The 12,057-nt window shown below is 42.1% G+C and overlaps 1 pseudogene; it reads left to right on the top strand.

Annotated features, from left to right (window-relative positions):
* The first annotated feature begins 2,438 nt into the window (after positions 1-2,438).
* Positions 2,439-5,789, top strand: LOC127331932 (uncharacterized; annotated as a pseudogene).
* The last annotated feature ends 6,268 nt before the right edge of the window (positions 5,790-12,057 follow it).

Here is a 12,057-nt window from a genome sequence, read left to right as displayed (position 1 = left end):
CCCATTATTGATCTGAACAATCATTAAAACACTATTAAGGTCTTACATAGACAAACAAATGCAATCACAACTCTTTAAGTATAGGTAAATATTTGTGTGTCATGCCACACCTAAGCTTAATTTCCCCCATGAATTCGGTCACCATCTGAGCATGAAGTCTATGTTTCATGGATGGAGAAGCCGGATTGGCAGGTTTGGCAAGCCGTGGTACGGTAGCGACAGTAGAAGGCATAGAAGCCAGTGGTTTGGGGTTGGGAGAGGCCAGTCCGAAAACATGAGGACCAACACATAAGGCAAGCCCTTTTTGCCGTACTCTAGCACGTAGCAGGCTTCAGAAGAAACAAAAGGTGTCAGTAGGCTACAATACTTGAAGGATAGGCAGCAAAGAATTATTCATTTATTAGAAAAAGAAGCTCACAAGGCACTTCAAGCATCATAGCACAAAATTTAGCGATTTTGCTCGCATCCCCAGTGAAGCTGAGATAAATGTAGGGGTGCCCAAGCCTCGCCATGGAGGCCATGGCGTCAGCATATTGTTTGGCCCTAGATCTGCATGTGCCCGATGATCCTAAGAAGGGCAACATTCTGATGGATTCAGTTGGAACCTTTGGCTCCATCCGTGCCTGTCGACAATGGTAACACAAGTCAACGCAAACCATAACACAAATCTTTATAAACCTCGAAGTGGAATAAACACTGAAGATTGATGAGTAAATCATCCCAAGGTTATATGAAGGCAATACCTTCCTGACTTCGGGCGGCGCAGAGGCGACTCTACACGGAGGAGAGGGCGTCACCAGGCAGCAGAGAGAAGAATACAAGTGTCTAGCGAGGCACTCCAGTCGGGTGCAAGTTTTTATAGACAATAGCGTAGGTGGCACTCTCGTAGGTTGTTAGGATTAGGCTTTATCTACATGGTACTCTGGTAGGTTGTTAGGATTAACCTTATCTACGTGGTACTCTGGTAGGTTGTTAAGATTAATCGTTATCTATAAGCACTCCCTATCTCTAAGGATCTCTGTTATGTTCATTTTCTTTACTTCTGCCGTTCGCTATTTTCCCTCTTGCTCCAACCCACTTCCAGCTGTTCGTTCCTTTTCATTGTTCGCAAGTTTGTAGGCAGCTATATAGAAAAAAAATAGTCTGACGCTTATCTTATAGCTGGGCTGACATGAGGGAACTTGCATGGCAATAACAATTATGCGCACTTCCAGAAGCAAAAGAAACAGACGCAAACTGCAAATGAAGAAGACGGCTGACAACGACTTTGGTCAGCACGATGAAGACGACGGCCAGCAGCGACCCTGGTTGTGGTCAGCGTGATGAAGACGACAGTGCCATTTCAAATTTTGAAAAGCTATGTCTAATGGCATGTTAGTTGAGAAATAGTAGGTGTTTGTTGTGCCATTTGAAATTTTGAAAAGCTACGCCTAATGGTGTGGAGTTGTTTGTTATCCACAGGCTGGTATTTCTCCTCTTAGTAAGCGTGGATGGGTGTGTAACGTGACACGGGCTAGAGTTGTTTTGTTAGTTGCGTTTTCTTTGTTCCGCGTGCAGGTTTTTTTTTTCAAGATTGCGTTGACATAAATCATCTTGGTAGGATAAAGACGTGGGGGGTATTATTGTCCATCCTGAAAATATGACACCAGGCATTCACCAGTTTGCTCTTAATAGTAGAGATAATGGGCTTTTTATTACTTATAAAAAGCAATTATACCCGATCTCTACATAGCTAAGATGCACACAACCGTTTGAGATGCAAAAGTGTAAGCTAGAGATCGTGACTTGGAAGAACCTTGATGTAAATTTTAGTTTATCTCAGGTATTTACTTTTATCTTTTGTTTTTATTTTTGCTTTTTCTGGTGTGATGCATACTTTGCTTAACAGACCAATGAAATCGGTCTGATTGTTTTCTAAAAAAAGTACGGAACTGTTCTTACCTTCTGACGCGATGAAAAAAGATATGACTATGTTAGTGTGAATGTATCTTTGTAAGGGTTGTAAGGCACGTCCAACAAAGCTCTGAATCACCCTCTTTCTTCAACTCCTAGGACCCTTGTGCGTGTGAGTGTGACCTGATTGTAGTGAAGTTCGCACATTAAATTTTTTGTCAAAAATACACAACAGCCAAGTTCGAGCCTCTCTCTGATGATCTAGGTGATCTACCTAAGATGCATATATCCCAATCATAGGGAATATGTAAATCCACTTCTCACATATACACATGATTTTCTGGCATCCTCCCCGGTCTTGATGGTTTCTTTCTCAAGATGCATCACACCCAGATAGTCGGGACATCTTGACTAAAGATTTGGACGACCAGCCCAATCCCCTTTTGGGATCCATGTGATTTTTTTTTTCATAAAGATAGATTCCAGTGCACTTCCTAAATCTTAGCAAATAACACAATTTTTTTAGGTTCGTTAAATCTTGAAAAAAAAGCATGCATATAATATATTGAGTTCAGACTTACATATGTAAACTTCGTCAAACAATATATCCATTTGCTATATTTCCAAAAATGAGAAATTAATAAGGTAGGAGTAAGTTCATAGATTTTGAAACTTATACCGTTGTTTCTGAATATTTAGTTCATATTTAAATCTGGATCCCGATATGGTGCCAATACTACTGTGAGTCTACTCCCCAACCCAGGAAGTAGTCGATAGTTGAGATCCTGGGAGCAGTTCGTTCCGAAAATCTGCTCCACCAAATACCGTCTTCTTGCGCTTCACGTACGCGCGCGACCTCAACTTTACTCCCTCTCCTCCTTGCGCGACGGATCGCTGTGAGTTACATATCTCCGCCCCTTCTTCTTCCTACTCTCCTCCTACCTAGGTATGGGGATTTCCTCACAGATCTGCTAATGCCACTGTAAGAACAAAGGGGTCGTACGATTTTGTTCGAGTCAGGAGTCTCCGATCCCCGGTGGGGTTAATCGGCTCTTTTGAAGGAGCTTCGCCTGCACGTCGAGTCCACTGTTATTAGCGTAATTTGTCCATGCATACATAGGTTTTTTACTGCTTAAACAATCTGTCCATCTTTGGAATTGTTTACTGTGTACGGCTAGCGTCATCCGTACAATTTTATATTGTTGAATCCACCCATCCATCTGTAGATTTGTTTGATGTGAGTAGCTAGCATGGTACATTGTCTATCCACCCAGTTACGGATTCAGTGACAGCCTGGCAGACAACTCTGAATAAAGAGACTGATGTCGGCCGATGGAAATAGTAAGTTTAAGCCTCATCTAAGGAGGATATTGGTTGTTCTGTTGAATGTAACTACAGTGCCTAGTCAACTTCCACAGTTGCTATGCCTGTGTTATGCTTCAGTTAAGTTGTCCACTAATTCCATGATGTGCACACGTTCAGTTCAATTCCATCGGCAAATGTGTTATAGGCAGCGTTGTTAGTCACGTTGAGAGGAAACAACGAACCTGTTCCTTGGCAATTTTGCACTTGGCAGCACACATATTGATTATGTTTATTCATGATACGCACTATCCCCCCGTCACAGGCTCACAATTCTTCATTTTGTCTCATGGTTTTCAGCATCAGCGTTTCAACATTGTATGTCCGAAGTTTTCAATGTCTCTGAACATTAATCTGCAGACCTTATTTAGGAACAGATGGAGCACGATATAAGAATATGCCAGTACCATCTTGTTGTACTTTTAAGTCTAGCATCGCATGAATTGTACTTTTTTGGCCAACTGATGCAAGTGCCACATTTATGTGAAGTTCTGAGGTTTCTTTGCAAAGATGAGCATCCAGCTTTGTATTCCCTAGCACAAATCCTCCACAAACTATATAGAGTCAAATAAGATATAACTTTAGCATGGGTTTCAGTTAAATTTGTTTCAGCCAAACAAACAGGGAACTGACATTTGGCCAATTCTGCAGCAACGGAGCCAATGCACAAAACGGAGGGAACAGGAACCGCTTGTCCTGAGGATAATGGTAAATGTAAAGATGGATCAACCACGAACGAACAACATGATCCATGGAATGATCCTTTCTACACTCTACGTTACCCTGGGCCCCCTTTGGGCAGTGTAGCTGACCGTATCAAAAAAGTCAACGAGGTGCAGTAAGTACACTCATCTGCTACTTTGTTTCCTTTCCGTTGTCACAGCTGTTGACAGTGATGTGTTGTCTCTCACAGTTGAAGAACAAAACAATAGCCACCAATATAATCATCCCAGACTGTACTCCTCAGGTTCTTTGATATTGACCTGCAGTTTTTTTTACTATTAACTTGTCTATTGCAACATTTGTGATTTCTGTCTTCTTGTCCTAAGATGCATTATTGCAGAAAGACTTGCTTGTTCTGTTTTGCTTTGTTAATTGGATGATTGATTTCTTTCATATTTTTATTTTTTTAATGGATCAATCTAGTGGACAAATGAGGCCCTCTTCAGTGCATTCACTATTCTGGGGCCAATCCTAGAAAAGGATAGTGTCCGGTCTTTCCTCCGCTTTTTACATCAGAAAAATGCACGGGGCATGAAATGTGGTTACCTCATCACATCAGAAACTTTAAACCAGATAGTCCTATATGATTCGCTGAGATGCGCCGAACTTGTCTTGGCGGGTAAGAATCCTAAGCTTCATGGGTTCCGGGCCAATCCCAACTGCATGACCCAATACGGGTTCTTGCCCCTCCACCGAGCTGCTGAAATATTCTCTGTTCGTATGATTGAGTTGCTCTTTCGCCATGGCGCGTCGGCCAATTTACGCACATCCGGTGCTTTACCCACCGAGAACCTACTACCGGTCCATGTTGCGGTTGCGAACACTTGCATGCATAAGTACCTGGAGGACAGTCTGTATCCTAATCAAGAGCATCTGGATTGCAGTCATGCAGATATCAACTATATCCTGAAGCTAATCCATATCCTGTGCCTACCCGAAATGGTTTGTTTCGCATCGATCCTTGACTTGTTTTACAGCATAACTAATAGAAGTTGCCATATATCTGAGACCAGTGATATAGCACTACATGAGAACATTTTACACCTACACTTTCCAAACTACAGTTCCCTGTGTTACTCTTTGTTTATGTCCATGTGTTATGACCATTATTGTTTTTTCATAAAAATAAGTTTCTAATAATATTTGAAATTTTAATCTTGCAAATTGGGATGATAAGCACAGATTTCCCCCCATTTTCGTTTTGCAGAAGCTCTTCTTGGATACGACTAGGCTGCTGGCTAAACACACAGATAATCTGCTAGATAAGGTCTGTAATTACATAATAGATGGGAATCTTGTCCAGACGGCCATTTTGCTCCTTTCAGCTCAAAAGCAGATCCGTGGGGTATCTTCCCGCAGGAGAGACCATAATAGGGAGCCAGATGGGTTTTCTATTATCACTAAGTGTGTTGTGGGAAAAATTACCGCCATACAATTGGAGATGTGTCAAAAGGGACTGGAACTTGAGCCACTAGAGGCGAAAAAAAGGTGTTTGATATAACACTGGCAGTTGTTCATCTAATTTCCCAAGCTGGTGAAGCTCTTGATTCATACATTCAGGCTCATCCAAAGGTAATCGTAGTTGCAGCTTCAATACTACCATATCCACTTTGTACTAAATATGTGCATGATTGTTGCATTTATCCGATTGGTAAAGAATTCTAGAAATCACCTATATATGGCCTATTTCTGAGGACCTAACTGTTATGTAGCATTGTGGTAGATGCTAGTATCATTGCTCTGGTACTTCTGTGGTGCTTAGCACATATAAAAATGACTAAATATGGACTGTATAATACTATGATAATGTACATTTATCGGAAAAAAATGTATGTTAGTACATGAACAAGGACAGTATGTGTAATTGTAATTTCGAGGAAACTATGGAAATTAATGTTCAAGGGTACATTGCATAAAGTTGTCATCACTCCTTAAAAAATGATCTTCTGAAGAGTAAGCATAAATCAAAGCGGTTTATGAGTCGGTCTTCTGCCTGGATGGACTGTTGTCTTCAGTTCAAAAGTGTGAAAATATTCAGATTGTACTTTAAGGTGACAAAAAAATACAAAATCAAATACATTCAAATTCATATTGTATTAATTGCGAATCAAAAACATACATTTCATAGTAACTAGTTAAATGCCCGTGCGTTGCTACGGGTACCTAATTTTTTATGGATGCACATGTAACACGTATAAACATAAAATGTAGTTATAATTTCAGCCGAGTTTCCTACGAAACACATCATTCCAGTTTGTTTTCCTAGTTTTGACTCCACCTCAACGGCCAACCTGTTCTCTAGCGTCTGAACCCAATGCATTCTCCGTTCCACGACACCAGAGGGTCACCCCTCGATGTTTAGCATGACGCGGTGGTCGACGGTGGACATGTCATGCGGTGCGAGATCGAGCATCTTTATAGCCATGTGTTACCATCATCGTCATGGCAGCAAACTGACATGTGCACTCGGTAGCCGTATCCCGTAGGTCTCAGATCTCTTGGCTCGCTGACACCAATTATTGAGGATCGAGTTGATCCGTTGAGTCTTTTAGCCTTGGATGAAGCGGAGTAGGAATGGGTTCTCTGTAAATAAAAATACAACAAAGGATACATATTTCAAATATATATTTTAGTTGTCCACTTATTTCCAATTTATAAAAATACAAAAAAAATTGTATATGCAACTCAGCATGTCATCACATAAGAAGACTATACTGCAATTAAAAGAACTAAAACTATGTGATCAACGTCCATAAGGAACAATCAAACATAGCTATTCTAGTGTCCCATTCCTCTTATTTGAACAAACTGTGTTCAGAGTGCAGGAACATCAAGAGTTCACTAATACGATAATGGTGTACGCTGATAATGATACCATGTTCCCCGATGTAGTGTGCCTAGCGGTACAGAAACCAAATTAATCAGTTCAAAAGCTATTGTGGTAGCAAATTTTTGAGGAATCAGTTAGAAATCCAATTAAAGCCATTCTTGAAAATAAAATTCCAACCGAAGCAGAATCTAGCAGCTGATAATAATAGAGCTCTAGTCACCTTCTTGAAGTATCAATCCACTCACCCTCCCGGCATAATACTTACAAAACCATACACATCAACCAATGAAACCATCAACAAGGCATACATAGGTAATTAATGAAATCTAAAATTCTCATAATGTATAATATCAACGCAAGCATACTTCATCGTTCGTCTCTCATTTGCAACCAACTTATTGCTAAGGAAGAAATATCAACAGACAAACATATTTCATGGAGTTCGCAGTTCTCTCGCTGTGTTCACGGTGATCTTGACCATTTTATTCCGATCAAATGACCTGCACAAACAGACTACTTCCTCCACACATACACATCTCGACAGGATCAGCGTCACCGCATGGCAGCGTACATACTATAAAATTGACGACTGAATCATACTTCAAGAAAAACACACAAGATCTGCTTAGAGACCAAGAACCAGGGGACGTACCAAGAAGCAGTGATCGATGGAGTCGAGGTGAAGGAAGACATGCTATAGATCATGTCTTCGTTGTGGCGGACGCATCCTAGTGGGCATGACCGACCAGCATGACACAATCCTCAGCCATCTAATCGCCATCTTGAGGGCATCCGTAGCGTGGAGACATAGGCCGTCGGTGTCGTTCTTTTTTAGAAGAAACGTCGGTGTCATTCTCGGTGAAGTCATCGACGCCAGGGAGATGAACACACGCGGATTGACCAGCAGGTCGACCAACATCAGTGCGCAGTCTAGGGCGCCTCCTCCGCCCATGGCTCCGCCTCGCGCCAAGTCAGCCCGCACCAGCACCTCCCCTACAAGCCAACTAAGGGACTTTCGTTCTCCAACCGGCCGCCCATGGTATCCTCAACCAGCTGATCCTCGCATACGAACAAAAAGCTTGGATCTAGGTTTTATACGGAGGGAGAGGGTCTCTGGTTTTGCTTGGCATACCACGATTTTTTTTACCTGACAAATGCTTTATTTACGACACCATGGATTGGCCTGACTTTGATATACACAACACATTTAGTTGGGGGAAGTTGGGACTTTTTTTTTGGGGAAGTTGGAACTTGGGAATGGGAGTTCGGGGATGTGGGACGTGAAGTCTGTTGTTTGTTTCGTGGACACGGGACTTGAGGAGGGAGGGGGAAGAGGAATTTCTGGGGTCAACTCCCTAATATCTTTGCCCTGGGGGAACGAGGTAATTCGATTGGGAATTGAGAATTAGAAGGAAATCGCCTCATGGATTAACTGTCTATGATGCCTGGTGCTACGCCGCCGCTAGACGACCAAGATGCAGCCAACTGTGGAGGCTCACCCATGCAATTAATCCACGCCAAAGGCGGAAAGAGAATTCGCCACAATGTCCCATCCTCTAGGTCCTCATCGAACTGACTGGAGCCACCGACGCGAGAACTTCATGGCTACATCGGAATACACGTAATCACCAAGCAGTGGTGAAGGACAGAAATAATATAAGGTAGGGTGGCCAAATCTTAGAAAATGATGCGATGATTAACAATAATCATGAGGCATTAATGTTATATATGATTCTAACACAATCCCTTAGAACAATAAAAATATAAACATATTTGATTAAAAGTAGAACCTATCAACATAGGAAATTGTCATCTCAATGTTTTTTTAATCCTCCATAATCCTATCGATCAACAATACTGAATATCCCTCGATCGATGCGCAACTCGGTTGTTAAAAACAAATCTAATTCAATGAGCTGATAATACCATCAGAGGAAACACCTTTCAAATATCAAGAAATCTTTAAAGCAGCAAATTATCCTTGTATAAACAACAATTAGCTCAATGCTATCTTGTATATAGTAAGGTTCATGGTAAATCTATGTAATTCAAGAAATATTATTCATATTCAACGTAGAAAATGAGTCTATATATTTTATACTTAGTTTTTTCGGTTTAAAATCAGTTTTGCGCAGTATTTATTAAAACAAGTATTACTTTTTCATACAAAATCCGTTTTGATGTATGATCACTCACAATATTCAGAAGAAAAAAACACGTGCATCTTAATGCATTCACCAAAAATCAAGGTAGGGTGGCTGCCCTACCTTGCCCAAAGGGGAGCTTTGCCCCTATCACCAAGCAGATGACGGACGCCACGTTCTCCTTCATCCAAAATGATGTGGTCGTGCACACTCCTTTGCGCGGTACATCGGCAGGTTTGTCCTAGATCGACCGCGCCGTGCGCGTCTAGGCATTCAAGTCAGGCCGCACGAATGGCTGGTAAGCCTAGGCAGATGACAACTATCTCTTTCCGGTGGAGGAGCATTTCCGGCTGGTGGTGGTGGTTCATATATCTGATTACAGAGAACGGCACGACCCTTCTGATGAAGATGAACTGCATGTCAGTTACGGGTGGCGGTGACAAAGGACATTGCAGCAGCTAAACAGAAGAACATAAAATCTCTTATGTGGAATTCCCAGTATACACCAATTATGGGATTAGAACTAATAATCTATTTCCCAAGCTAATCTCTTCACGAATTCCCTCCTCCAAACTCCCACTCCCATTTCTCTAGGTTGCCCAACGCGCTGAAAAGGAAATAAAATATTTGATTCGATTGCTTTAGGATTTAGGAAACAAGACAAGGGTGTTTGATTTAATTTGATTGCCCGCTAATAATCCGGCAGGGGCTAGACCAAGTCGAACAGGATGTAGAAAGAATTTATCAGTCAATCATCATGAGCACGAGACAGATGGATTGGATTGGATTACCTCGGGTCGCCTCGTCGCAAACTTGAGCTTCATGGAACTTGAGGTAGTTGAGGAAGGTCCTCTCATTGGCGAAATGGTGTGCGTCGCGCCATCTTCAGCAGTTGAGCCGCTACAATCTCATCGACGCGAACGATCGCGTCTCGCCCGCCCCTGCCGTGTAACAACGAGTATATATGGCGGCAGTCTTCCGTGCTCTTTGAGAACCCCCGCAGGTGGCATATAATCAGGAAGATTGCACCCTATTTTTTTCTAGATTGACTGTGTCATGTTTTTATTTCCTATCATGGGGTACCATAATAGGAAAGGGATCGAATTTGTGTCTCAATTTTTCCTCGCTCGCGATCTGATCTAATTATTATGTAGACAATGATAATTAATTGGCCACATGTAATTTCATGTCTAATTAATTTGTCTAGTATCAAATCCCAGATTTTTTGGATTTCTGCCGTGACTTTTTTTAGATGATACCTAATTGGTGGGTGGAACCAGCGGTGGCACTTTGGCACTTTGAAGTTGAAATGTAGATACAAGATCCACCAGTGAAAGATTGGACGGACGAGATGCTTCCAATGACGACCATCAAAGTGCATTGAGTGTCAAACGACCAACTCTCATTTAATAGTAAAGAATTATGTAGACAATGATAATTAATTGGCCACATGTAATTTCATGTCTAATTAATTTGTCTAGTATCAAATCCCAGATTTTTTGGATTTCTGCCGTGACTTTTTTTAGATGATACCTAATTGGTGGGTGGAACCAGCGGTGGCACTTTGGCACTTTGAAGTTGAAATGTAGATACAAGATCCACCAGTGAAAGATTGGACGGACGAGATGCTTCCAATGACGACCATCAAAGTGCATTGAGTGTCAAACGACCAACTCTCATTTAATAGTAAAGATAATGAAATCAAATACTGAGCATGCATGTAAACATACTTTTAAAATTAAATGCAACCATAATACAATTTTACTTCTGTTCAATTTTTTAACTTGTATTACTCACCCCACTACTGAAGAGCTGGAGTTCTAGACACTGATCTTTACTTTTTGTGCGTCATGTCAATAAAAAGTTTTAGATTTGTTCAGAATTTTTTTTCATGACAAATCTAATGAATTACTTTCACCTTACTAATATTAGTATGTTTGAAAAGTTTCACTCAACACTTTCTATGAAGTCATGTATTTAGGAAGAACCGTAATATTTATTATGTGTTCCTTTGCAAACAACACTTCCTGTTAACTATCAGTTATTGGTTATGTTACGGTCCTCTCATGCGTTTAAAACGGCATGCAGGTTGTCCCCTATGTCATGCAAGTGCCCCATGTGGAGGTTCTTGATCATGTCACTACTAGGAAAAGGCCTAGCCGTAAGGTTGACTTCAGTGGCGCACCATGATGGCCGTGCGCCACTACTACTTAGCAGTGGCGCACCACAAAATGGTGGGCCACTGTTACAAATGTAGTAGTGGCGCACCTTATTTGTGGTGCGCCATTACTAATTCCTGGCAGGAGGCCAGCTCCTACCCAAAACTAATAGTGGCGCACGTCTCCATGGTGCGCCACTGCTACTTTGCTTACTTATGGCGCATGGCGTAGTGGTGCGCCACTGCTAGGAGGTGGCCAGGGCCCTTTAGAGATGAGGGCTTTAGCAATGGCGCACTGCCGTGGTGCGCCACTACTAGCTATGGCGCACCGCCGACATGGTGCGCCACTGCTAAGTTGGGCAGGGGCGTGGGTTGCAGGTGAGCAGTGGCGCACCACTTAGCAGTGCGCCGTTGCTATGTCACCCTAGCAGTGGCGCACGGCTAGGTGGTGCGCCACTGCTAACCTGGGACCATTTCCTGCTTTTCACCCTCCACTCACATGTGCCACCCACTTTCCCCAAACACTCTTCCACCACCACCTCCCACCAAATATAGATCTGGTCGTGTTGCCCCTCCTTCCCACCTCATTTTCACCTCTTCATTCACCAAAATTAAGTTGGTAAACTTAATTTTCTTCATAGGTAAGTAATGGTGAAGCTTTCTTAGCTCAATACCCTACTCAATCTCAACTTTTTACCTCATCCAACACTCTAGGTCTCGCCGTATCGGTAACTTTGTTGGTTTTATGCTTTGTGTGTGACCGGTTCCGATCGTCTTGCACACACACGTGTGTGTGCACATATGTTATGCGAAGCTCATGTGTTGTGCGCATGCGCGAAAAGCGTCTCGATCACGTGCATGTGTGTTGTATGCGAAGCCTCCACATGTGTTGTATATGCAAAGCCTCCGATCCACACATGTGTTGCATGTGTTTGTTTGCAGGGATT

This window comes from Lolium perenne, chromosome 2 (genome assembly GCF_019359855.2).
Source record: "Lolium perenne isolate Kyuss_39 chromosome 2, Kyuss_2.0, whole genome shotgun sequence".
NCBI lineage: Eukaryota > Viridiplantae > Streptophyta > Magnoliopsida > Poales > Poaceae > Lolium > Lolium perenne.
The sequence above is the reverse complement of the archived record's forward strand: the minus strand, read 5'-3'. Positions and strand labels throughout refer to the sequence as shown.